The sequence below is a fragment of the Symphalangus syndactylus genome, chromosome 1 (genome assembly GCF_028878055.3).
Source record: "Symphalangus syndactylus isolate Jambi chromosome 1, NHGRI_mSymSyn1-v2.1_pri, whole genome shotgun sequence".
NCBI lineage: Eukaryota > Metazoa > Chordata > Mammalia > Primates > Hylobatidae > Symphalangus > Symphalangus syndactylus.
In genome coordinates this window covers 10218615-10242909 of record NC_072423.2, presented here as the reverse complement: position 1 = coordinate 10242909, position 24295 = coordinate 10218615, and the positions used below count along the sequence as shown (strand labels likewise).

Below are 24295 nucleotides of genomic sequence, written 5' to 3'. Positions count from 1 at the left end.
GGGAACTATGGGACCTATTTAATTCTTTTGTTTTAGCAGGTAGCCATCCTGATTAGGTTTAAGCACACAGATCTTGGCCTTTTTTCATATGCTGTGGTTCCAACGACAATTTAATCTTCAGAGCTTTTGTGGAGTTATTTTGGGCTGCTCATTTTTTTCGTACTGCTGGATCTCCCAATGGTCCCTACTGGTGCTGCCTAAATAGACAGATAGTTTCCCCATGCTAGGTCCCTGGTGCCCACAGGTTGGGGAAAGGAGTCTGCAGACAGTGGGGATGAATAAACTTCCCAGGCTAGGTGCTTGTTGCAGTAAGTCCTTGCCTACGTCTCACATGTCCCTGGTTAGGGGAGTGGAGGCTCAGGTCCTCGGGGAAGTGATTCCTCTGGTCACTTACTAGTGGGGCTTCTGAGTGATCCTTCTTCTTGGTGCTGCTGGGCTTACCTGGTGTTGGTGGTGGGATTCCACAAATCTGGAGGAGGAATGAAGCTACTTGAGCCACCTTCTGTGGCTAGGTTGTGGGTCAGAGTGGATTTTCTTTCTCTGCTGGATGGTGGGTTGTAAGATGTCCTGCTATTATTTTGTTTCTCTAGTCCTGGGACCTCTAACCAGTTTGCCTTCCTCTTTCCATCTTCTAGCAGTCTCCTTTGGTTGTCTCTTGTATTATGTTCAGGGTCTATAGTTTTACTTAGTAGAAGGAGCAGGGAGAACAGCGTCCTTCAGATAAGAGCCTGGACTTGAAGTCCTCATTGGATCTCTTTTTATTAGGAGTGAACTCCTCTAATAAAACCTTTAACCAACTTCTTTTTAAACATTATGAGACAGCATTGCATTGACTAACCACACATAAAATAATCAGTAGCAAGGGAAGTAGAATTGCCAAGATTGACTTACAATAACCAGCTTCCACTTACTGGGTTCCCAAGACCTGAACAAATCAAGATTCTATCAGCAAAGAAGGAAAAACAGAAAGTTGGCCAGCAGGCTGGGCACGGCGCCCACGCCTGTAATCCCAGCACTTTTGGAGGCCAAGGTGAGCAGATCACGAGGTCAAGAGATCAAGACCATCCTGGCCAACATGGTGAAACCCTGTCTCTACTAAAAATACAAAAAAAAACAAAAATGGCTGGGCGTGGTGGCAGGTGCCTGTAGTCCCAGCTACTCAGGAGGCTGAGGCAGGAGAATTGCTTGAACCTGGGAGGAGGAGGTTGCAGTGAGCCAAGATCGTGGCACTGCACTCCAACCTGGTGACAGAGGGAGACTCTGTCTCAAAAAAATCACTAGGATGATGCAAATAAAAATCCCAACATTTATCTTAAAAATTATTATTGATGCAGAATTTGGGGTGAAAGAGTGGTTTGCTATCTATCAATAGGATTCCCAACAGTATCCTCTTCAACTTCTTTCATCAACATTTTATAGTTTTCATTGTAGAGAGCTTTTACTCCTTTGGTTAATTTCTAGGTATTTAATTTTAGTTGTAGCTATTTGTAGCTATTAATAGTATAGATGTGTGTGTTTTTGTTTTTTTGGGTTTTGTTTTGTTTTGTTTTTTCAGATTTTTCACTGTTGGTTTATAGAAGTGCTACGATTATTGTGTTAATTTTTTTATCCTGAAACTTTACTAAATTTGTTTTTCAGTTCCAACCATTTTTTGGTGGAGTCTTCAGGCTTTTCCAAATATAAGTTCATATCATCTGCAAACGAGGATACTTTGACTTTCTCCTTTGTGATTTGGATGTCGTTTATTTCTTTCTCTTGTCTGATTGCTTTAGCTAGGACTTTCAAGGACTACGTTGAATAACATAGTGCTGATTGAATAACATAGTGATGAAAGTTGGCATCCTTGTCTTGTTCCATATCTTAGAGAAAAGGCCTTCAGTTATTTCCCATTCAGTATGATACTAGCTGTGGGTCTGTCATATAGGGCTTTTATTATGTTGAGGTATGTCCCTTCTATACCCAGTTTTGTTTTTTCTTTAGGGTTTTAAGTTACAAAGGGATGTTGAATTTTATCAAATGCTTTTTCTGTGTAAATTGAAATGAACATATGGTTTTTGTTCTTCATTCTGTTGATAAGATGTATCGCATTGATTGATTTGGTTTGCATACATTGAACCATCCTTTCATCCTTAGGATAAATCTCACTTGGTCATGATAAATGATCTTTTTAATGTATTATTGACTTTGGTTCGCTAGTATTTTTGCATCAATATTCATCAGGATTTTTTTTATCAATGTTTATTAGGGATATTGGCCTGTAGTTTTCTTTTTTAGATGTGTATTTGTCTGGTGTAGGTATCAGGGTAATACTGGCCTTATAGAATGAGTTTGTACTCTATTTTCCAGAATTGTTTGAATAGAATTGGTGTTAGTTCTTCCTTAAATATTTAGTAAAATTAGGCAGTAAAACCATTGGGTCTGGGGCTTTTCTTTGCTGGGAGACTTTTTATTATGGCTTCACTGCTGTTATTTGTTATTTTGGATTTCTTCAAAGTGCAATCTAGGCAGGCTGCATGTGTCTAGGAATTCATCCATTTCTTCTAGGTTTTCCAATTTCTTGCCATATAGTTGTCCATGGTAGCCTTTAATAATTGTTTGAATTTCTGTGGCATCAGTTGTAACGCCTCCTTTTTCATCTCTGATTTTATTTATTTGGGTGTTTTCTCATTTTTTTCTTATTTAGTCTGGCAAAATTTGTCAATTTGGTTTACTTTTTCAAAAAAACAACTTTTGATTTCATTGATTGTACTGTTTTCATTTAAGTTTCATTTCCTTCTGCTCTGATCTTTATTATCTTTATTTTTGTTTTGTTTTTTTGAGACAGAGTCTTGCTCTGTCACCGGGCTGGAGTGCAGTGGTGTGATCTCGGCTCACTGCAAACTCCACCTCCAGGGCTTCCCAAAGTGCTGGGATTACAGACATGAGCCACCGCGCCTGGCCACCAGGCTTTTTATTACCATCAGTTCTCATGCAAACTAAGAGTGACAATTCGCACAAGTGAGACCATCACCAAGCCATTTAAGAGGGATCTGCCCCCAAGACCTAAACACCTCCCACCAGGCCCCATCTCCAACACTAGAGAACCAACTTCAACATGTGACTTGGCAGAGCCAAACCAACTATATCCAAACCACAACAGTTCCTGAAGGTGAGGTGTAGCATTTGTGTCTTATTCGAGGGATCCTTTATACATTCTGCCCATAGCAGTGTTGTCTGTCTGGGATTTAATTTTCTCAAAAGGCAGTGACTGTGTCTGTCACATTCACTTTTTGCTGATTCAGCAGTGGTGCTTGAGAACTTCCAGACTGAGTGGAAGGAGTGAGAGGAAAGGGAAGAGCAGGTCTCATGAATGCACAAGGGAGCCAGGTACTAAGCAGTTAGGAAGAAAGACAGCTGGTATGTGACAGACTGCCACAGTTACCACTTGAGACCGTCATTACAACAGTTCCTACTGTTACTACTTGAGACCGTCATTATGAGACTGAATGAAGGGGGATTAACGTAGAAATGAAAACTTAAGACAAAAGAAATTGTTTTAAAGGAAAGGGCCAGGGGAAGAAGAAGAGAGCTCCCCGCTTCTCATGAGCAAAGGCAGCATCCCTGAGCTTCTCCAGCCCTTTGTATTTATTGGGTAGAAAGAACAGGGAGGAGGAGGTGATGATTGGTCAGCTGCTTAATTGATCCCAGGTTCACATTATTGCTAGCAGGCTCTAGGTGTGCCTAATCACAAGCAACACTTGTGCCTGGGTTGTGACTGCCCTCAGCATTCTTTCTGGGCAGCAGACACAGTTTGTCAGTTTGCCAACATCCTGCTTTCATGAGAACAGTTTGCTGTTAACTCATATAGCCTCCAGTGGTATACTGAGTTGATCACGACCCTCACCCTTTTGGCCTTCAACAGTGGTGGCCAAGGGACAGACTCTGGCCTCACAGGGTCCACTCACTGTGTGTCTCAGTCTGTTTGGGCTGTTATAGCAAAGTACCATAGGCTGGGTGGCTCATAAGCAAGAAAACTGCATTTCTCATAGTTCTAGAGGCTGGCAAGTCCAGTCAAGGCAGATTTGGGGTCTGTTGAAGACCCACTTTCTGGTTCATAGATGGTACCTTATTGCTGTGTTCTCACACAGTGGAAGGGACAGACAAGCAATCTCTCTCGGGGCCTCTTTCATAAAGGCACTAATTCCATCTGTGAGAGCTTCAGCCTCATGACCTTATCTGCTCCCAAATGCCCCATCTCCAAATACCACCACCTTGGGAGTTAGGATTTCAATGCTTTGGGTGATGTGAACATTCACACCACAGCCTTGTAGGACACTGGTTACCTTCAGTGCCTCATGTTCATTACCTGTGCAGCGGAGGGTCGTAACCACGCAGAGCGAGAGTAAGGCATAAGCAGTATCACTAAGGACACTGCCTGGCTGAGAGGTAGCACCAGGAAATGACTATAGTTTCCATGTTGCCCGCATGTGTGCCCCAGGAAGGTCCCACTTTTCCTCTTGGTCCACTTGATCGCCTGTTAAGTAGTCTATGCACTGTTACAATTTGCTAGTGTACCTCAGCTACGAGTTGATGCAATGAAGTTGGCCAAAGGAAAAGCGAGGGATCTGGAGTCTGGCTGGATGCCCTTTCCACGGGCTCTTCCCACAAATGGCTGTGTCTCCCTGTTCCTGGTCCTCCAGGACCCATCTCCTCCCCATCATCCTCTCATGAGTTGTCTTCAAGAGGAGGTAGCCCTTTGCTATTTGAAACCACACAATTAATGGAGAATGCTGGAACGTACTCGACACTAAATCTACTTTATAACTTTTTATTGTCTTTTATCTGGTGTCTCCAACTTCTGTAAAAGGAAAAGAATTTCAGCCCTAACCAGAATAGCCTTCAGTTACTGATGGTATCAGTAACCATCGAGGGCTTTGCTTGAGAAGATACAGCCACTTCTGGCCGTAAATTCATTTTTCAAAGACCCCTTGCCTATAATACCTGGGCAAAACCACCCAAGAACAAATGGTATTGTTCACATTAAACAAAAAAGCAACATTTCCAACAGCACCACCCCTGCTCATGTCCCACATCTATGGAACCAGTTCTTTACTTTTTGAAGCACAGAGGAGTTTTACTGTCTGGACATACCCAGCAGGAAAGGGTCAATCGTTGGTATTATCTGAGCAAGTCCATGTTTCCCCTTATATGATACCAATAACCAATTGCTGTCCTGAGTGATTTTTCCACAGTAACTCACTTAATCCTCATAAGAACCCTATAAGGTAGAGACTATATTTAGCTCCATTTTATAGGGAAATGAGAGAGGAAAGCTGCGTCACTTGCCCGATGTTACACGTCCGCTAGACGGTGGTTGGGGGACCCGGGTTTGGACTGAGCAGCTCCTGCCTTTGTCATGCATGGCATGCACCCTCTTGCTCAGAGGAGGTCCCCGGCATCAGCCCAATTTTGGCTTGGAAAAGTCTCAACCTAAAATGAGTGAGAGCAGTTTGAGTATCGTGAGTAAAATTTGGAATAAATTAAAGATTTAATGTTCCCTTATCAACAAAACATAACTAGCTGTGCTTCAAAAAGAAAAAAAAACTTTTGAATATTGAAAAGGCATTTCTTTTATTTACATAATGATCTATATCCAGATGTACAGGAAACAAATCCCAGGTTATAATAATACTTACAGCTCCGAGAAAGATACCTCTTATTATACTGCATTTCTAATACAACTGATTCTAAATACAATTGATCCTCTTAAATTCCATTTTGAATTCCCCACCTGCTTGCTTACAATCTATTTTTCAGAAGCAACTGAATATACATTCGACATAAAACTGAAATATTTACTCAAAATGTCAATGCATACTGCTCCTGACACATTTATGTGAAGGATAATTTCTTGGTGATTGAATGATTTTTAGGACTACTTTTTGAAACATCCCTTGTAAGTAATTTAGACCTAGACTGTATTTCCTATAATGTTAAGCACTCAGTAACTGTTAGGAGGCAGAAATCAGCTTACTTTGTAAATTAGTTTAAGTGATCCCTGCTCCTAGGAAAAACAGAGACTGTTCCCAGTGCCTCTGATGACAGATGGAGGCCAGGATAAGGAGCATCCTGCTCTGTGGACATCTTTTCACTTCTCCCCCTGCATACTTCAAAAAATTCCATTGTCGCTTTTTAAATTACACAAAGGACATTCTAGCAGTGTTATGACTGAGGAGCGTATAAGGTAAATATAGGAAAATACCGATCAACAAATCTATATAAAAGCATATGTCAACTGCTCCTTCAAATAGCCTCCAAATTGAAGTAGTGGAAGTAATAGTTAATTTTTAGTTCCAAAAGATTAAGAGTCCCGCTCTCTCTTGTGGCACCTCTCTTCTCATTTTTCTGGAACTTTTTGCTTCAATGTAGCTCCATTTATCGTCATGGTGCTCAGGCTGGGGCACTTTGTTCTGGCCATGCAGTTATCTGGGTCTGGATCAGTCCCTTTACTGCAGCCTTTATTGGTACTCAAAGGGTGAGGCTCATAAAAAACAGGACCAAAGAAATGCAGCCACCACAGCTCAGGAGCCGGGCTAAAGCGGGAAATGATAAAGATCTCTACCAGGGCTTTCAAGAGCTCAAAGTACTGTAAGAAAATGTGAATCACGGCCCATCTGAAATGAAGCCCCTCCAAGTCAGTGTGGAAAGGAGGTGCCACCGTCTAGGAGAAATGTGTGGAGCAGACATGGATGAGCAAAGTATCTGGGGTTTTATCAGCATCCTTCTTGTTCCCTGGAAAAAAAAATTTAAACTTTGCACAAAAAACACCATTTATTATTTATTTTTTTCCTTCCCTCCCCTTGGTAGCTTTCTGAAAAGACCAGAGCTTAATAATTCAATGATCATAAAAATTTCTTCAACTTAATGAGAAATTCAGTTCTTTCCTTGCAGGGCAAAAAATCTCTCACATTCTCACATTATATCATCATGGCAGGGAACACTGCATCCGTGTGGATAAACACCACGATCCGCTGAATAAAATCTCTCAGGAAACCTGAAGCCATTAACTAGACTGTGCTAAGGCAAGGGGGATTAAGATGGAGGGCAACATCGTGGTAGAGTCTATTTATAGATGCCCACATGATGAAGAGGTCGAGGAAACCTTTTTTGGTCAACTCACCAAAGCTTTCAGTTACATCTGGTTATGATGGGGCATTAAACTCCTGTTACATTCTGGAAAAACAATTCAGCTGACCACAGATCACCAAGTCGATTTTTGGTCTACACTGGAGAGAACTTCCTCCCTTAGAACGCTGGAGGAATCAAACAGAACAAGGTCTGTTGCTAATCTGTTCTTTTTTTTTTTTTTTTTTGAGACCTAGTCTCGCTCTGTCGCCCAGGCTGGAGTGCAGTGGCGCAATCTCGGCTCACTGCAAGCTCCGCCTCCCGGGTTCACGCCATTCTCCTGCCTCAGCCTCCCGAGTAGCTGGGACTACAGGCGCCCGCCACCACGCCTGGCTAATTTTTCGTATTTTTAGTAGAGACGGGGTTTCACCATGTTAGCCAGGATGGTCTCGATCTCCTGACCTCGTGATCTGCCCGCCTCGGCCTCCCAAAGTGCTGGGATTACAGGCGTGAGCCACCGTGCCAGGCCGGTAATCTGATCTTTAACAGGGAAGAGATCGTGGGAGATTTAGAAATCAATCTCTTGGAGGTAGATGGGTTAGAGGAATGAGTGGCAAAAAAAAAAAAAAAAAAAAAAAAAAAAGCAAGACACAATATATAAAGGGAAGAAAACTGAAATCAGAAAAAGAAAGAAAAAGAACTTTCAAAAATATGTGTTCTATTTAACACAGTGGATTGACCAGATGGATTTTATCTTCTCTTTTACCTAAAACTCTGCATAATAGTTTTAAAGATATTATTCACAGTAACAAAGAAAATGAGAGGAAAAACAGCAGCCAGTGAGATATTTCAACCAAGGTACAGAAGGCAGGAACAGATGACAGGTGGTAAAGTACAGGGAACGTGTCTACAGCTGAAGATGTGGACAGGAAGAGGTCGCTTACCACAAGGAGCACAACAGAAAGGGTCTCCTCCCACAGCTGGGCCACAGGGCCGGAGCTCTCGCCCTCCTTCTCCATCTCACAGGGGTGGGGTGCTCCATGCAGGGGGCCCAGGAAAGGTTTCCTCAGTGCGGGAGCCCCTGACCACCTGCTCCCAGACAATCAGAAGCCATGGGTGGGCGGCCTTCCCCGCAGGGGAAATTAACGACACCCCTAGCCCACAGGCCCTACCGTGACTCAGTCTGGTTTTTAGTACCTCGGTCGTCAGTGTGAAAGGACAGTCCAGCACCACAAGAAATTTGATTTAAAAAAAGATGAAAGTTACAAACATTAACATAGAGGAAGCAGTCTATAAAGAGAGCAGAAAAAAACTTTTAAAAAATCTATATTAACATCCTTAGATAGGCAAATGCTCCATTCATAAAACAGCAGGATGAACGCACACGTGCACACACAGAGAGAATAAATCACAGCTCCTGGAATTTGTAGGAATGACAACTAAAATAAAACAAAATTTCTGACCAGGCGCAGTGGCTCACGCCTGTAATCCCAGCACTTTGGGAGGCTGAGGAGGGTGGATCACGAGGTCAAGAGATTGAGACCATCCTGGCCAACATGGTGAAACCCCATCTCTACTAAAAACACAAAAATTAGCTGGGCGTGGTGGCGTGCACCTGTAGTCCCAGCTACTCAGGAGGCTAAGCCAGGAGAATAGCTTGAACCTGGAGGGCAGAGGTTGCAGTGAGCCGAGATCACATCACTGTACTCCAGCCTGACAAGAGAGTGAGACTCCGTCTCAAAAAAAAAATTCTGTAGAAGGTCTGAAGGATAAAGTCAAGTAAAAGTTCACAGAACTAACAAGTGCCCAAATGTAAGAGACCTGCCAAGGACCAGCAGAATGAAAGGAGACATGATCACAGGTCTATCGTCATGAAATTCCAAGACGCCATCATTCAGTAGATTATCTTGAGGGCTTTAAAATGGGAACAACAAACAAGCAGCTCCCAGGTGAAGAGGCATTAGAATGGAAGTGAGTTGCTCAGTTGCAGGGAGGTTAGAAGATGCCGCAGTGCCTTCAACATGGGCATTGTGGCCCGTATTGCAGCCTGGGAGACACAGCTGCCCAGGAGTTGATCTTTGTTGAGGCTGCATGGTGCGTGTTCACAGGGGTCAGTTATACTACTCTCTCTTTCTTTATATATGTTGAGAGTTTCAAAAATAGAAATTTTAGGACCTACTGTGAAAACCAACCAAAAACAACAAGGCAACAATAGGAGAAAGTGAATGAAGCCGGCGTTGCCGGTACACACATATTACTTAAATGGATGGGGTCAGTGGTCAGCACCAAAGGAACGGCCTGGAGTAGGGTCTGGCTCTATTGGACATTTTCTTTGATAAAAATAAAAAGTAAATAAACTAGGGAAATGCTAAGTGGAAAACTATAGTAAAACTATAGTTTTATACCAAACCATAAAACATGAAGTTAAAATAAAGACGTGTAGTCCTGCCAGGCCCTCAGAACCGTGCCCCTCTGCACCCTTCTTAGGATGCTACTGAAGGATGCCTACCTTCTGGAGGAGGAGCGACTCTGGAAAGAGGAAGGCCCAGACCCTGGGAAACAGAGTCCCACAGATAACAGTAGCAGTGGGAGGGTCCAGGGGTGACTTCAGCTGCTCATCAGGTCCAGGGAGCGATCAGTCCAGGCTGATCTGCCCCTCCAAACACTCCATCTGCCCCCCTCCCCATCTCCCTTCCCATCTGTCTACAAGAACACAAAGAGGGGAGAAGATAAGGCAAAGGGATGGGGCTGTAGATCCTTGGTGCAGTAGACACAGCTATGGCTCCCAATCAGGTGTCTCTCCCAAAACCAACTTCATGGAGTGCACACCAAATGGGGACTCAGTGATTAGAGCTGTTTTCATAGGACAGAGGGGTCCCATTCCCCAGGGAGATGCTGGCCCAGCCAATCCAGGTGTATTTGGAGGGAGAGACAAGAATGGGGAGGAGGAGCAGGCAGAGGATGTCTGTACCAGCTGCCGTCACTGTCTCCACCATGAGGATGGTTCATTTCCCTTCACCAGATGGGCTCCTTGGGAAGTAGCCAGGAATGGTTGGTGCCTCTTCCAAGAAGGCCTGGCAGCACGAGGGGCTTGTCGCAGCAAGAAGCTGGGGGTGAACAGCCTCAGGCAGGTGAGGCTCCACCCTGGAGGGGCTGGGGACAGAGTTGGAACAGGCCATCTGGAGTCAGCTTACACGAACAGGGACACCCCCCACCCGTACACTGCATACATCCATACTCTGAAGAATTCACGCCATGCCCGGGGGGACCAGCATCCAGCCCCCTGTATTGGTGTGTAACCTGTGTTTGCCATAAGAACAGCAACATCCAAACTTCATCTTCCTGAAGTCACAATTCAGCTAGATCACAAAAACAGGGTCTTCGCGAGTGGTGAAGCTGTAAGGTGGCAAAGCTTATGAGGACTCCACAGCACAGGAGAAATAACAAACATTCATATACTGCCAGGTCTACTAGGTGAAGGAAAAAAGTTTTTAAAACTCCCTTTCTGAAAGAGGAAAGCAAAACAACAGAATGTATATATTTTTAATGTTGGAATTAATTATCTTTGCTGAAGAATGCTTCTGTGAACATCAAGCTTGCATAACCTCCATATAGATGCACGGGTGGAAAACCAAATTAATAGAGGAAGACGAATAACCAAATAATCACTTTGCAAAGGATGCGTTTGCTCTGGGGAAGTCTGATGTTTTACACTCCAGGCCATTTCACACATTGGCACACATCAGTCACTGTGGGACACAGGCAGTCACAGGAGAAGTCCCAGAGGACAAAGAGAGCCTCCGGGGGGATTTTCAAAGGAGACCCTGTGGCCACTGTTTAAAAGAGATGACCTAGTACCCAGTTACAGACTGTTCACCTTTGAATCAATACTTGGAAAGATCCTGGAACAAATAATCAGATACTCAACTGGCCATCAACTAGAAGGGTGGAAGATGCTAGGAAGGAAACGGCAAATGTTCCTGAAGGGCAAATGGAGTCGTGTAACCCAAGGCCCCACTTCAGATCTTAAGAACACAGGGGGCCGGGCGCGGTGGCTCACGCTTGTAATCCCAGCACTTTGGGAGGCCAAGGCGGGCGCATCACGAGGTCAGGAGATCGAGACCACGGTGAAACACCGTCTCTACTAAAAATACAAAAAATTAGCCGGGCGTGGTGGCGGGCGCCTGTAGTCCCAGCTACTAGGAGAGGCTGAGGCAGGAGAATGGCGTGAACCCGGGAGGCGGAGCTTGCAGTGAGCCGAGATTGCGCCACTGCACTCCAGCCTGGGCGACAGAGGGAGACTCCGTCTCAAAAAAAAAAAAAAAAAAAGAACACAGGGAACCAGAGGCCATGGCTCAAACCTGTAATCCCAGCACTTAGGGAGGCAGGCGTGGGAGGATCTCTTGAGCCCAGGAGTTCAAGACCAGTCTGGGAAACAGCCAGATCCCATCTTTACAATTTTTTTTTTTTTTTAATTAGCCAGGAATGGTGGTGTGCCCCTGTGGTCTCAGCACTTTGGGAGGTTGAGGTAGGAGGATCGCTTGAGCCCAGGAGCTCAAGGCTGCAGTGAACTATGATGGTCCCGCTGCACTCCAGCCTGGGCAACAGAGGAAGACCCAGTATCAAAAAACAAAACAAAACAAAAAAGAATACAGGGTGCCAAGGACCCCTGGAGGCCGAGCACTGCAGTTGCCAACAAACTTGCTAAGGTAAGAAGTATTGTAGGGTATTGTGATGCATCTCTTAAGCACCTATAAATAGCGTATTTAGATACAAATCTTTCTAAACATGAAAGATAGAATGTAACACATATACAATAGGGTGTAAAGGCTGAAGAGCCAAACCCTAGCAAGACTGCACCTGAGCAGCTAGAGCAGAGAACTCGAGGGTCACACGGGGGTCACCCGTTTCCTGACATAAAACTGTCTGTTCCTTACCCAATTCCAGAGAGGTCTGCAAATACTAATCCAACCATAACAACCAAGAGAAGGGAAGGCAAGTTGCAAAGTGAATGCCGGGGAGGAATTACTCCTAGCATTTGTATTATTCTGTTTAATAACAGTCACAACAAAAACAAGGGCTAACATTAGTTGAGCTTCCTAATCTGCCAAAAAATGTCCTGAGCACTTTAATCTTTTAACCCACATAATCAGCATGACAGCCCTCTGAAGGTGAACTCTTATTATCTCCGTTTTACAAATGATCCAGCTGGGGCCCTGAGAAGTAGAGCAGCTCGTCCAGGACCACACAGCTCAGAAGTAAAAAACAACATAGTTCGCCAAAAGCAAAGAACACAAGGAAACTTTCATGCTTTAATGTTCCTCAAACTTACTCACATGGCATGATGAACTGATAAGATATCCCACTAAATATAATTAAATATAACATTTTGTGCTAGATCAAATAGTACATTTGCTTTTACTCATTTCAAGTATAAAAAGCAACAGATATTAGAGAAAATTAAAAGGCATTTTAAAATATTTTTTTATTTTACTTTAAGTCCTGGGATACATGTGCAGAATGTGCAGGTTTGTTACACAGGTATACATGTGCCATGGTGGTTTGCTGCACCCATCAACCCGTCATCTACATTAGGTATTTCTCCTAATGCTATCCCTCCCCCCTCCCCCTACCCCCTGACAGGCCCTTGTGTGTGATGTTCCCCTCCCTGCCTCCATGTGTTCTCATTGTTCAACTCCCACTTATGAGTGAGAACATGCGGTGTTTGGTTTGCTGCTCCTGTGTTAGTTTGCTGAGAATGATGGTTTCCAGCTTCATCCATGTCCCTGCAAAGGATATGAACTCATCCTTTTTTATGGCTGCATGGTATTCCATGGTATATATGTGCCACATTTTCTTTATCCAGTCTATCATTGATGGGCATTTGGGTTGGTTCCAAGTCTTTGCTATTGTGAACAGTGCTGCAATAAACATACGTGTGCATGTGTCTTTATAGTAGAATGATTTATAATTCTTTGGGTATATACCCAGTAATGGGATTGCAGGGTCAAATGGTATTTCTGGTTCTAGATCCTTGAGGAATCGCCACACTGTCTTCCACAATGGTTGAACTAATTTACGCTCCCACCAACAGTGTAAAAGCACTCCTATTTCTCCACACCCTCTCCAGCATCTGTTGTTTCCTGACTTTTTAATGATCGCCATTCTGACTGGCATGAGATGGTATCTCATTGTGGTTTTGATTTGCATTTCTCTGATAACCCGTGATGATGAGCTTTTTTTCATATGTTTGTTGGCTGCATAAATGTCTTCTTTTGAGAAGTGTCTGTTCATATCCTTTGCCCACTTTTTGATGGGGTTGTTTGCTTTTTTCTTGTAAATTTGTTTAAATTCCTTGTAGATTCTCGATATTAGCCCTTTGTCAGATGAATAGATTGCAAAAATTTTCACCCATTCTTTAGGTTGCCTGTTCACGCTCATGAGAGTTTGTTTTGCCATGCAGAAGCTCTTTAGTTTAATTAGATCCTATTTGACAATCTTGGCTTTGGTTGCCATTCCTTTTGGTGTTTTAGTCATGAAGTCTTTGCCGATGCCTGTGTCCTGAATGGTATTTCCTAGGTTTTCTTCTAGGGTTTTTATGGTGTTAAGTCTTACATTTAAGCCTTTGATCCATCTTGACTTAATTTTTTTTTTTTTTTTTTTTTTTTTTTGAGACGGAGTCTCACTCTGTTGCCCAGGCTGGAGTGCAGTAGCGCAATCTCGGCTCACTGCAAGCTCTGCCTCCCGGGTTCATGCCATTCTCCTGCCTCAGCCTCCCTAGTAGCTGGGACTACAGGCACCTGCCACCATGCCCAGCTAATTTTTTGTATTTTTAGTAGAGATGGGGTTTCACCATATTAGCCCAGATGGTCTCGATATCCTGACCTCCTAATTTGCCCACCTCGGCCTCCCAAAGTGCTGGGATTACAGGCATGAGCCACTGCGCCCAGCCTTGAGTTAATTTTTGTATAAGGTGTAAGGAAGGGGTCCAGTTTCAGTTTTCTGCATATGGCTAGCCAGTTTTTCCAACACCATTTATTAAATAGGGAATCCTTTCCCCATTGCTTGTTTTTGTCAGGTTTGTCAAAGATCAGATGGTTGTAGATGTGTGGCATTATTTCTGAGGAATCTGTTCTGTTTCATGGTCTATATATCTGTTTTGGTACCAGTACCATGCTGTTTTGGTTACTGTAGCCTTGTAGTATAGTTTGAAGTCAGGTAGTGTGATGCCTCTAGCTTTGTTCTTTTTGCTCAGGGTTGTCTTGGCTATATGGACTCTTCTTTGGTCCCATATAAAATTTAAAGTAATTTTTTCTAATTCTGTGAAGAAAGTCAGTGGTAGCTTGATGGGGATAGCATTGAATCTATAAATTACTTTGGGCACTATGGACATTTTCATATTGATTCTTCCTATCCATGAGCATGGAATGTTCTTCCATTTGTTTGTATCCTCTTTTATTTCATTGAGCAGTGGTTTGTAGTTCTCCTTGAAGAGGTCCTTCACATCCCTTGTAAGTTGCATTCCTAGGTATTTTATTCTCTTTGTAGCAATTGTGAATGGGAGTTCACTCATGATTTGGCTCTCTGTTTGTATGTTACTGGTGTATAGGAATGCTTGTGATTTTTGCACACTGATTCTGTATCCTGAGACTTTGCTGAAGTTGCTTATCAGCTTAAGGAGATTTTGGGCTGAGACGATGGGGTTTTCTAAATATACAATCACGTCATCTGCAAACAGAGACAATTTGAACTCCTCTCTTCCTATTTGAATACCCTTTATTTCTTTCTCTTGCCTGATTGCCCTGGCCAGAACTTCCAACACTATGTTGAATAGGAGTGGTGAAAGAGGGCATCCCTGTCTTGTGCCAGTTTTCAAAAGGAATGCATCCAGCTTTTGCCCAGTCAGTATAACATTGGCTGTGGGTTTGTCATAAATAGCTCTTATTATTTTGAGATATGTTCCATCAATACCTAGTTTATTGAGAGTTTTTAGCCTGAAGCAGTGTTGAATTTTATTGAAGGCCTTTTCTGCATCTATTGAGATACTCCTGTGTTTTTTGTCATTGGTTCTGTTTATGTGGTGGATTACGTTTATTGATTTGTGTATGTTGAACCAGCCTTGCATCCCAGGGATGAAGCTGACTTGATCATGGTGGATAAGCTTTTTGATGTGCTGCTGGATTTGGTTTGCCAGTATTTTTTTGAAAATCTTTGCATCAATGTTCATCAGGGATATTGGCCTGAAATTTTCTTTTTTTGTTGTGTCTCTGCCAGGTTTTGGTATCAGGATGATGCTGGCCTCATAAAATGAGTTAGGGAGGATTCCCTCTTTTCCTGTTGGTTGGAATAGTTTCAGAAGGAATGGTATCAGCTCCTCTTTGTACTTCTGGTAGAATTCGGCAGTGAATCCAGCTGGTCCTGGGCTTTTTTTGGTTGGTAGGCTATTAATTACTGCCTCAATTTCAGAACTTTTTATTGGTCTATTCAGGGATTCGACTTCTTCCTGGTTTAGACTTGGGAGGGTGTATGTGCCCAGGAATTTGTCCATTTCTGCTAGATTTTCTAGTTTATTTGCATAGAGGTGTTTATAGTATTCTCTGATGGTAGTTTGTTTTTCTGTGGTATCAGTGGTGATATCCCCTTTATCATCTTTTATTCTGTCTATTTGATTCTTCTTTCTTTTCTTCTTTATTAGTTTGGCTAGTGGTCTATTTTGTTGATCTTTTTAAAAAACCAGCTCCTGGGTTCATTGATTTTTTTGAAGTGTTTTTCGTGTCTCTATCTCCTTCAGTTCTGCTCTGATCTTAGTTATTTTTTGTCTTCTGCTAGCTTTTTAATGTGTTTGCTCTTGCTTCTCTAGTTCTTTCAGTTGTGATGTTAGGGTATTGATTTTAGATCTTTCCTGCTTTTTCATGTGAGAATTTAGCACTATAAATTTCCCTCTGAACACTGCTTTAGCTGTGTCCTAGAGATTCTGGTACATTGTGTCTTTGTTCTTATTGATTTCAAAGAACTTATTTTTATTTCTGCCTTAATTTTGTTATTTACCCAGTAGTCATTCAGGATCAGGTTGTTCAGTTTCCAGGTAGTTGTGCAGTTTTTAGTGAGTTTCTTAATCCTGAATTCTAATTTGATTGCACTGTGGTCTGAGAGACTCTTTATTATGATTTCCGTTCTTTTGCATTTGCTGAGGAGTGTTTTACTTCCAATTATGTGGTCAATTTTAGAATAAGTGCGATGTGGTGCTAAGAAGAATGTATATTCTGCTGATTTGGGGTGGAGAGTTCCATAGATGTCTATTAGGTCTGCTTGGTCCAGAGCTGAGGTCAAGTCCTGAATATTCTTGTTAATTTTCTGTCTCATCGATCTGTCTAATACTGACAGTGGGGTTTTAAAGTCTCCCACTATTATTGTGTGGGAGTCTAAGTCTCTTTATAGGTCTCTAAGGCCTTGCTTTATTAATCTGTAAGCTCCTGTTTTGGGTGCATATATATTTATGATAGTTAGCTCTTTTTGTAAAAAGCATTTTGAGATGGAGTCTCCCTCTGTCACCCAGGCTGGAGTGCAGTGGTTCGATCTCTGCTCACTGCAACCTCCACCTCCCGGGTTCAAGTGATTCTCCTGCTTCAGTCTCCTGAGTAGCTGGGATTACAGGCATGCGCCACCACGCCCGGCTAATTTTTTTTTTGCATTTTTAGTAGAGATGGGGTTTCAGCACGTTGATCAGGCTGGTCTCGATCTCCTGACCTCATGATCCGCCTGCCTCGGCCTTCCAAAGTGCTGGGATTACAGGCATGAGCCACTGCGCCCAGCCCTAAAAAGCATTTTTGTAGGAGAAACGCACAAACATTAAAGACAGTCAAACCATTACCTTCATTTTCTTCCTATGCACAGAACATGGAGCCAACTCCAGTTTAAACAGGAGGGCATATTGCCCCAGAGTGAGGCCTCTGTGCCACTGAAACAACACCTGAAAACAGGGCTTTTAAGATCAGAATGTGGGGACAGAGAATAAAATGTTTCTGCAGCTCATATTCTCTCATGGTAAGGGAGCTAACGGATCTGGCATGGGCCACTGGTCTGCAGAAAATGCAGGGGCAGATTCAAGAGTGCAGACCAGATGCAGTGACTCATGCCTGTAGTCCCAGCACTTTGGGAGGCCGCACTTTGGGAGGCTGAGGCTGGTGGGCCACAAGGTCAGGAGTTTGACACCAGCCTGGCCAACATGGTGAAACCCGTCTCTACTAAAAATACAAAAATTAGCCAGGTGTGGTGGCACGCATGTGTAGTCCCAGCTACTTGGGAGGCTGAGGCAGAATTGCTTGAACCCAAGAAGCAGAGGTTGCAGTGAGCCGATATCATGCCACTGCACTCCAGCCTGGGTGACAGAGGAGACTCCGTCTCAAAAAAAAAAAAAAGGCCGGGCATGGTGGTTCACACCTGTAATCCCAGCACTTTGGGAGGCCGAGGCAGGCAGATCATGAGGTTGGAGATCGAGACCATCCTGGCTAACACGGTGAAACCCCGTTTCTATTAAAAATACAAAAACAAAATTAGCCGGGCATGGTGGCGGGTGCCTGTAGTCCTAGCTACTTGGGAGGCTGAGGCGAGAGAATGACTTGAACCTGCGAGGTGGAGCTTGCAGTGAGCCAAGATCACACCACTGCACTCCAGCCTGGGCGACAGAGCAAGACTCCATTTCCAAAAAAAAAAAAAAAGGTGGAGAAGAACAGAAAAGCCCAGTGGTGGGTCAGGCCACGCATTTCTCTTTTTCCCTTGCCTCTTCCAGTGCAAGGACTTCCCACATCCTCTGGCTTCACTGTCTGCAGTCCACAGGAGCTGCAGTTGCTAAACCCACTGGGTGGATGAGCCATTGTCACTAGAGCTTCGCGATCGCAACAGCGCTTCCATCGTTCTTTTAGCATCTCAAGGTATGACCCTATCGGTGTCACTGAGGTCAGGAGAGCAAGCTGGTGGATGAACTGACGCCCGCAGTTAGCATTCTGAGACCCCGCGGGGAGGTCACATCTGAGTAAGACTTGGCACGTTTGTGTTGGTCACATTTTTTCATGGAGAATCGATGTGAAGTGAGGAGGGCACTCGCCTTGGTCAGTACCATGCACCCACAGGGCTCTGGCCACCGGGAAAGCTTCTGCAACAGGCAGTGCAGTTGGGGTGGACGAGGGCCCACAGCTGCCACCACTGCTGTTCAAACCCCACCCCATCCACGCTGCCATGGCCTCTAGGACTGGTACAGAAGGCTGCATGTGGAAATGTTACTAACCATGCCAAATCACAAGTAATTATCCTCCGAACATGATATTTGTGCTCCTTTTTTTATAGGTCTCACACTAAATGATATTAAACTGTGAAACTTTACATCAACGTAAAGTGTTGATAATACTAACTACCAGTTCCGGAGAAGCTCGGGCTCCAGGTGAGGTAAGAGTTGGGCAGGACCTGGTTGTGCCAGGCACGGGTCACAAGGACCCCGCTGATAAAACGGGTAAGTGCGGTGAAGAAGCCGATCAAAACCCACCAAAACCAAGATGGCAATGAAAGCGACTTCTGATGACCCTCACTGCTCGTTAGATGCGAATTATCATGCATTAGCAGCTAAAAGTCACTCCCACCAGTGCCGTGACAGTTTATAAATGCCATGGCAACGTGGGGAAGTTACTATATGGACTGAAAGTGGGAAGTGGGAAGAACCCTTGGTTCCAGGAATTCCCCACCCTTCTCACACCCCCCCACCCAAAATCACGAATAATCCACCCCATTTAGCATATGATCAAGAAATAACCATAAAAATAGCAAACCAGCAACCCTCAGTGCTGCTCTGCCTATGGAGTAGCCATTCTTTTATTCCTTTACTTTCTTAATAAACTTGCTTTCACTTTACTGTGTCGGCTGGCTCTAGAATTCCTTCCTGCGTGAAGCCAAGACCCCATGTGGCCTCCCAGGCTGAGCCTGTGTTGAAGTTCACCCTGTGACACAGGCAATGTGCATTGCTGTGTGTGCACTAACCCTATGAGACAGAGAGCAGGGCACTTGTTTTACAGATGAAGCAGCTGGGACGCCATAAGGCTTCCTAATTTACCTGAATCACTCAGCAGGTAAGCTGTGTGCAAACACAAATATACCCATTTTCAAAACTAATACTCATTCTAGTACCCTCTGCGGCAGAAGATATCAAACAGGACCTGCTAAATTCTGAAAAATGATAACAAATGGAAAATAATGTTTTATAGAGTCAAAGAAAACAATATTATAAAATTGTACAGAGTTTCTGGTTCTGGACTAGAATGGAATAAACACACTCTTCCTACTCTTCCCTCTTAGTAGAGCAAAGTTGCCTGGACATTATGTATGGAGCAAACATGAAAGGACAGGCTGGCTAGATGTGGTGGTGAGTTCCTGGGTTTTCTTTTTGCCTTCTATGTCCTGCATCGGATGCTGGAGAAGCCAGAAATCCAGGAACACCAAGGAGCACCGGCAGTTTTTTAAGAAGTGCCAAGAACATCTTGGAACAGCTGCTCTCTGGCCAAAGAACCAAGAAATGGGCAGTCTAGCAGGACAGAACACTTTCAGACAGTAACCGCCCTACCCCAACCAAGCACCACAGAAAAATGCAGAAGTGCACACCTGACCCACCAGCAAAGGCTCCCAGCGCTGTCTAATGGTAAGGAGGCCTAGCACCATGGCCGGGGCTGTGAGTGGAAGGCTGGGGATGCTGATACCCACCCCTGTCAGCAGTAAGGAGGTGCATATACTCCTCAAGGAAGCTGGGCTTTCATCCTAACCTGGCAGCCACGAGCCAGTGCCCTTCATCCTTCTGCCAGCGTGGTATCAAAAGAAGTCTGCTCAAATAAGATCCATAGTCACAAAACACAACACAGTAGTCTTTATATCCACAGTTTTGCTTTCTGTGGTTTCAGTTGCCCCTCATCAACTGCAGTCCAAAAACAGGTGAGGGCAGTAATATTTTGAGAAAGTGGAGAGGTAGGGGGAGATCACCTTCACCATAAATAAAAGAGAACTTTTATTGCAGTACAGTGTTATAATTGTTCTGTTTTATTATTGTTGTTAATCTCTTACTGTGCCTAATTTATAAATTAAACTTTATCATAGGTGTGTATGTATAGGAAAAACACATAGAATACATAGGGTTTGGTACTACTCTGTGGTTTGGGGCATCCACTGCAGGGCTTGGAACGTGTCGCTTGCAGAGAATGGGGGACCATTGTAATCAGAATATCCAGGTCATAATTTAAAAATCACTCATCCTACCAAGAACCAGAAAAATCTCTGGCCGGGCGCGGTGGCTCATGCTTGTAATCCCAGCACTTTGGGAGGCCGAGGCGGGTGAATCACGAGGTCAGGAGATCGAGACCATGGTGAAACCCCATCTCTACTAAAAATACAAAAAAAAAAAAATTAGCCGGGCATGGTGGCGGGTGCCTGTAGTCCAGCTACTCGGAGAGGCTGAGGCAGGAGAATGGCGTGACCCTGGGAGGCGGAGCTTGCAGTGAGCCAAGATTGCGCCACTGCACTCCAGCCTGGGTGCCTGGGTGACACAGCAAGACTCCGTCTCAAAAAGAAAAAAAAAAGAAAAATCTCAACTTGAATGAGAAAAGGCAGTCAACAGATGCTGACACCAATATGACTCAGATGTTACCTTATCTGATAAGAACTTTAAGGTAACCACCAAAAAAAATGCCTCAACAAGCAACTGCAAACACACTCAAAATAAACAATAAAAAAGTTAGAAAAGCCAAGCAAAGAAATTGAAGATGCAAAGAAGAACCAATGAAAATTTTAGAACTGAAAAATACAGTCATTGAAATAAAAAACTCAATCAATGGGCTGAACAGTAGAATGGATGGGACAAAGGAAAGAACCAGTAAACTTAAAAATAGAACATGAGAAATGATCCAATCTGAGCAACAAAAAGAAAGTAGACTGAAAAAATAAATGGAAAACACCCCAGGTTCCTATAGGAACTATAACAAAAGATCTAACATTGTTGTCATCAGAGTTCCAGAAAGAGAGGAGAAAGACAGCAGACCTGAAAAAGCATTCAAAGAAATAATGGGAAAAAGTCTCCAAATTTAGCAAAAGACATAAACCTACAAACTGAAGATGTTGAGTGAACACCAGGCAGGGTAAACCCAAAGAAATCCACACCAACACACATTATAATCAAACTCTTGAAAGCTGAAGACAAAGAATAAATCTTGACGGCAGCAAGAGAGAAAGGACACCTTACTTAGAGGGTAAAGCAATTGGAATGACAATGGATTTTTCATCAGAAGGCATGCGGGTCAGGAGGAAGTGGTTGACATTTCAAGGGCTGAAGGAAAGGAACTGTCAACCTGGTATTTTATATCTGGGGAAATTATCTTCAGGATGAGGGAAAAATCAAGACATTCTCAGAAGAAGGTAAACTGGGAGAATTTGTCACCATCAGACTTGCCCTAAAAGAGTGGTTAAAGAAAGCTCTTTAATCAGAAGAAAATGATAACAGAAGGAAATTTGGAATATCAGGGAGGAAGAAAGAACAATGGTAAGAACATGTATAAGAGCAAAGACAGGCCAGGCGCAGTGGATCACACCTGTAATCCGAGCACTTTGGGAGGCCAAGGAAGGCAGATCACGAGGTCAGGAGATCGAGACCATCCTGGCTAACATGCTGAAACCCCATCTCTACTAAAAATACACACACAAAAAAAAATTACCAGGGGTGGTGGCGCGTGCCTGTAATCCCAGCTAGTCAGGAGGCTAAGGCAGGAGAATCGCTTGAACCTGGGAGATGGAGGTTGCAGTGAGCCAAGATCGCACCACTGCACTCCAGCCCGGGCCACAGAGTGAGGCTCCAACTCAAAAAAAAAAAAAAAAAAAGACAACAGAGTTTCCTCCTCTTGAGCTTTCTAAATTACATTTAACAGTTGAAGCAAAACATTATCACTGTATGATGTGGTTCTTAATGCAAGTGGAAGGAATATTTAAGTCAATTAAGGGAGGATAAAGGGACTTTTAAAAAGTGACAATTTCTACACTTCACTCAAACTGTAAAATGTCAGCACCCGAAGACGGTGCTGAGTTATGTATATGTAATATAATACGTACAGTAACCACAAAACATGGAAACAAAGAGGTGTACTCAAAAATGTATAGATCAATTAAAATGGAAATCTATACAATATTCAAGTAACCCATAGGAAGGCAGGAAAAAAAAAGAAGGAAAAGAAAAATAGGAAACAAACAGAAAACAACAAAAAATAACTAAATAAAATGACAGGCATAAGCCCTAACATATTCATAATTACATTAAATTTAAATGGGCTATGGCCAGGCACGGTGGCTCATGCCTGTAATCCCAGCACTTTGGGAGGCCGAGGTGAGTGGATCACCCGAGGTGAGGAGTTTGAGACCAGCCTGGCCAACATGGCAAAACCCCATCTCTACTAAAAGTACAAAAATTAGCCGGATGTGGTGGCAGGCACCTGTAATTCCAGCTACTCCGGAGGCTGAGGCAGGAGAATCCCTTGAACCCGAGAGGCGGAGATTACAGTGAGTTGAGATCGCACCACTGCACTCCAGCCTGGGCGAGAGAAAAAGTCTCCATCTCAAAAAAAAAAAAAAAATTACTGGTTGTCAGGGGTTAGGGATGGTGGGGATAGGGAGGGAAGTGGGTTTCACTGTAAAAGAGTAGCAAAGGTGAGGTCTTTGAGTTGATGGAACAGCTCTGTATCTTGAATGTGGTGGAGGTTACACAAATCCATGCCTGCCTTAAAATAGGATGGAACTATACACATACACTGTAGCAATGCCAGATTCTTGGTTCTGATATTGTACTATAGATGTAACCATTGGGAGAAACTGGGTGAAGGTTATGTGAGATGTCTGTGTATTATCTTTGCAACTTCCTGTGAATCTATATTTCAAAATAAAAAGTTAAAATTAAACAGTAGAAATCTTACCAGGAAAAAGTACAAAGTAAAGAAAAAAGTAAATATTCTGACAAGATTAAGCTGTCCTGGCTGAGTATAAAAGACATACTGATTTAGCATAGAAAGAGTAACTGACTGAGCTGAACGCAGCCAGCAATGGAGCTCAGCCATGGAAAACCTGCCATGACCCAGCAACGGTCTTCAGAGAGTCCGACACGCACAGCATGAAGAACGATGCTTGTTTCTTTCTTGTGCATTACTCAGACTTTTGTTAAAAGTGTGTACAGCTTTTGATTTTATACTTTTAAAAAGATGTTGCTTATTAGTCTAAGATAAGAAATAATTAATAAGTGATATAAGAAGGCTAAATAAATTAAGGGGAAATTTAATAATAAGGACAGAGAATGCCTGATTGCTTCTCCAAATTAAAGATGAATTTATAAAAAGGAGTACTGATTAGTTTTCATGCATCTGTAATAATAAACAATTAAAGCAAGAGCTTTAAGAGGTATGTATTAGTCCGTTCTCACACTGCTATAAAGAACTTCCCAAGACAGTAATTTACAAAGGAAAGAGGTTTAATTGACTCACAGTTCTGCATGGCTGAGAAGGTCTCGGGAAACTTACAATCATGGCGGAAGGGGAAGCAGGCACCTTTTTCCAAGGTGGCAGGAGAGAGACTAGTGAACAAAGGAGGAACTTCCAAACACTTTTAAAACCATCAGATCTCATGAGAATTCACTCAGTATCATGAGAACAGCATGGGAGAAACTGCCCCCAATATCCAATCACCTCCTACCAGGTCTCTCTCTCAACACCTGGGGGTTACAATTCAAGATGAGATTTGGGTGGAGACAAAAAACCTAACCATATCAAGGTACTTTCATAAAATTCTCATTTAACATTAGAATCTTGCACAATATTATGCAATACTCTGCAGTTCCATAACTTTTTATTTTTTTGAGACAGATTCTCACTCTTGTTGCCTAGGCTGGAGTGCAATGGCACGATCTCGGCTCACTGCAACCTCTGCCTCCTGGGTTCAAGTAATTCTCTTGCCTCAGCCTCCTGAGTAGCTGGGACTACAGGTGTGCACCACCATGCCCGGCTAATTTTTGTATTTTTAGTAGAGACGGGGTTTCACCATGTTGGCTAGGCTGGTCTCAAACTCCTGACGTCGTGATCTGCCCTCCTTGGCCTCCCAAAGTGCTGGGATTACAGGCGTGAGCCACCGCGCC

General features: G+C 43.4%; 1 long non-coding RNA gene across 1 annotated transcript in view; it reads left to right on the top strand.

The window, feature by feature from the left end:
- Positions 1-19172, top strand: part of LOC134735168 (uncharacterized) — a 28876-nt gene extending 9704 nt beyond the window's left edge. Inside the window, exons 2-3 of the long non-coding RNA XR_010117989.1 lie at positions 17894-18035; positions 18448-19172. This is a non-coding gene — a long non-coding RNA (uncharacterized lncRNA). The remainder of the gene's footprint in view (positions 1-17893; positions 18036-18447) is intronic.
- The last annotated feature ends 5123 nt before the right edge of the window (positions 19173-24295 follow it).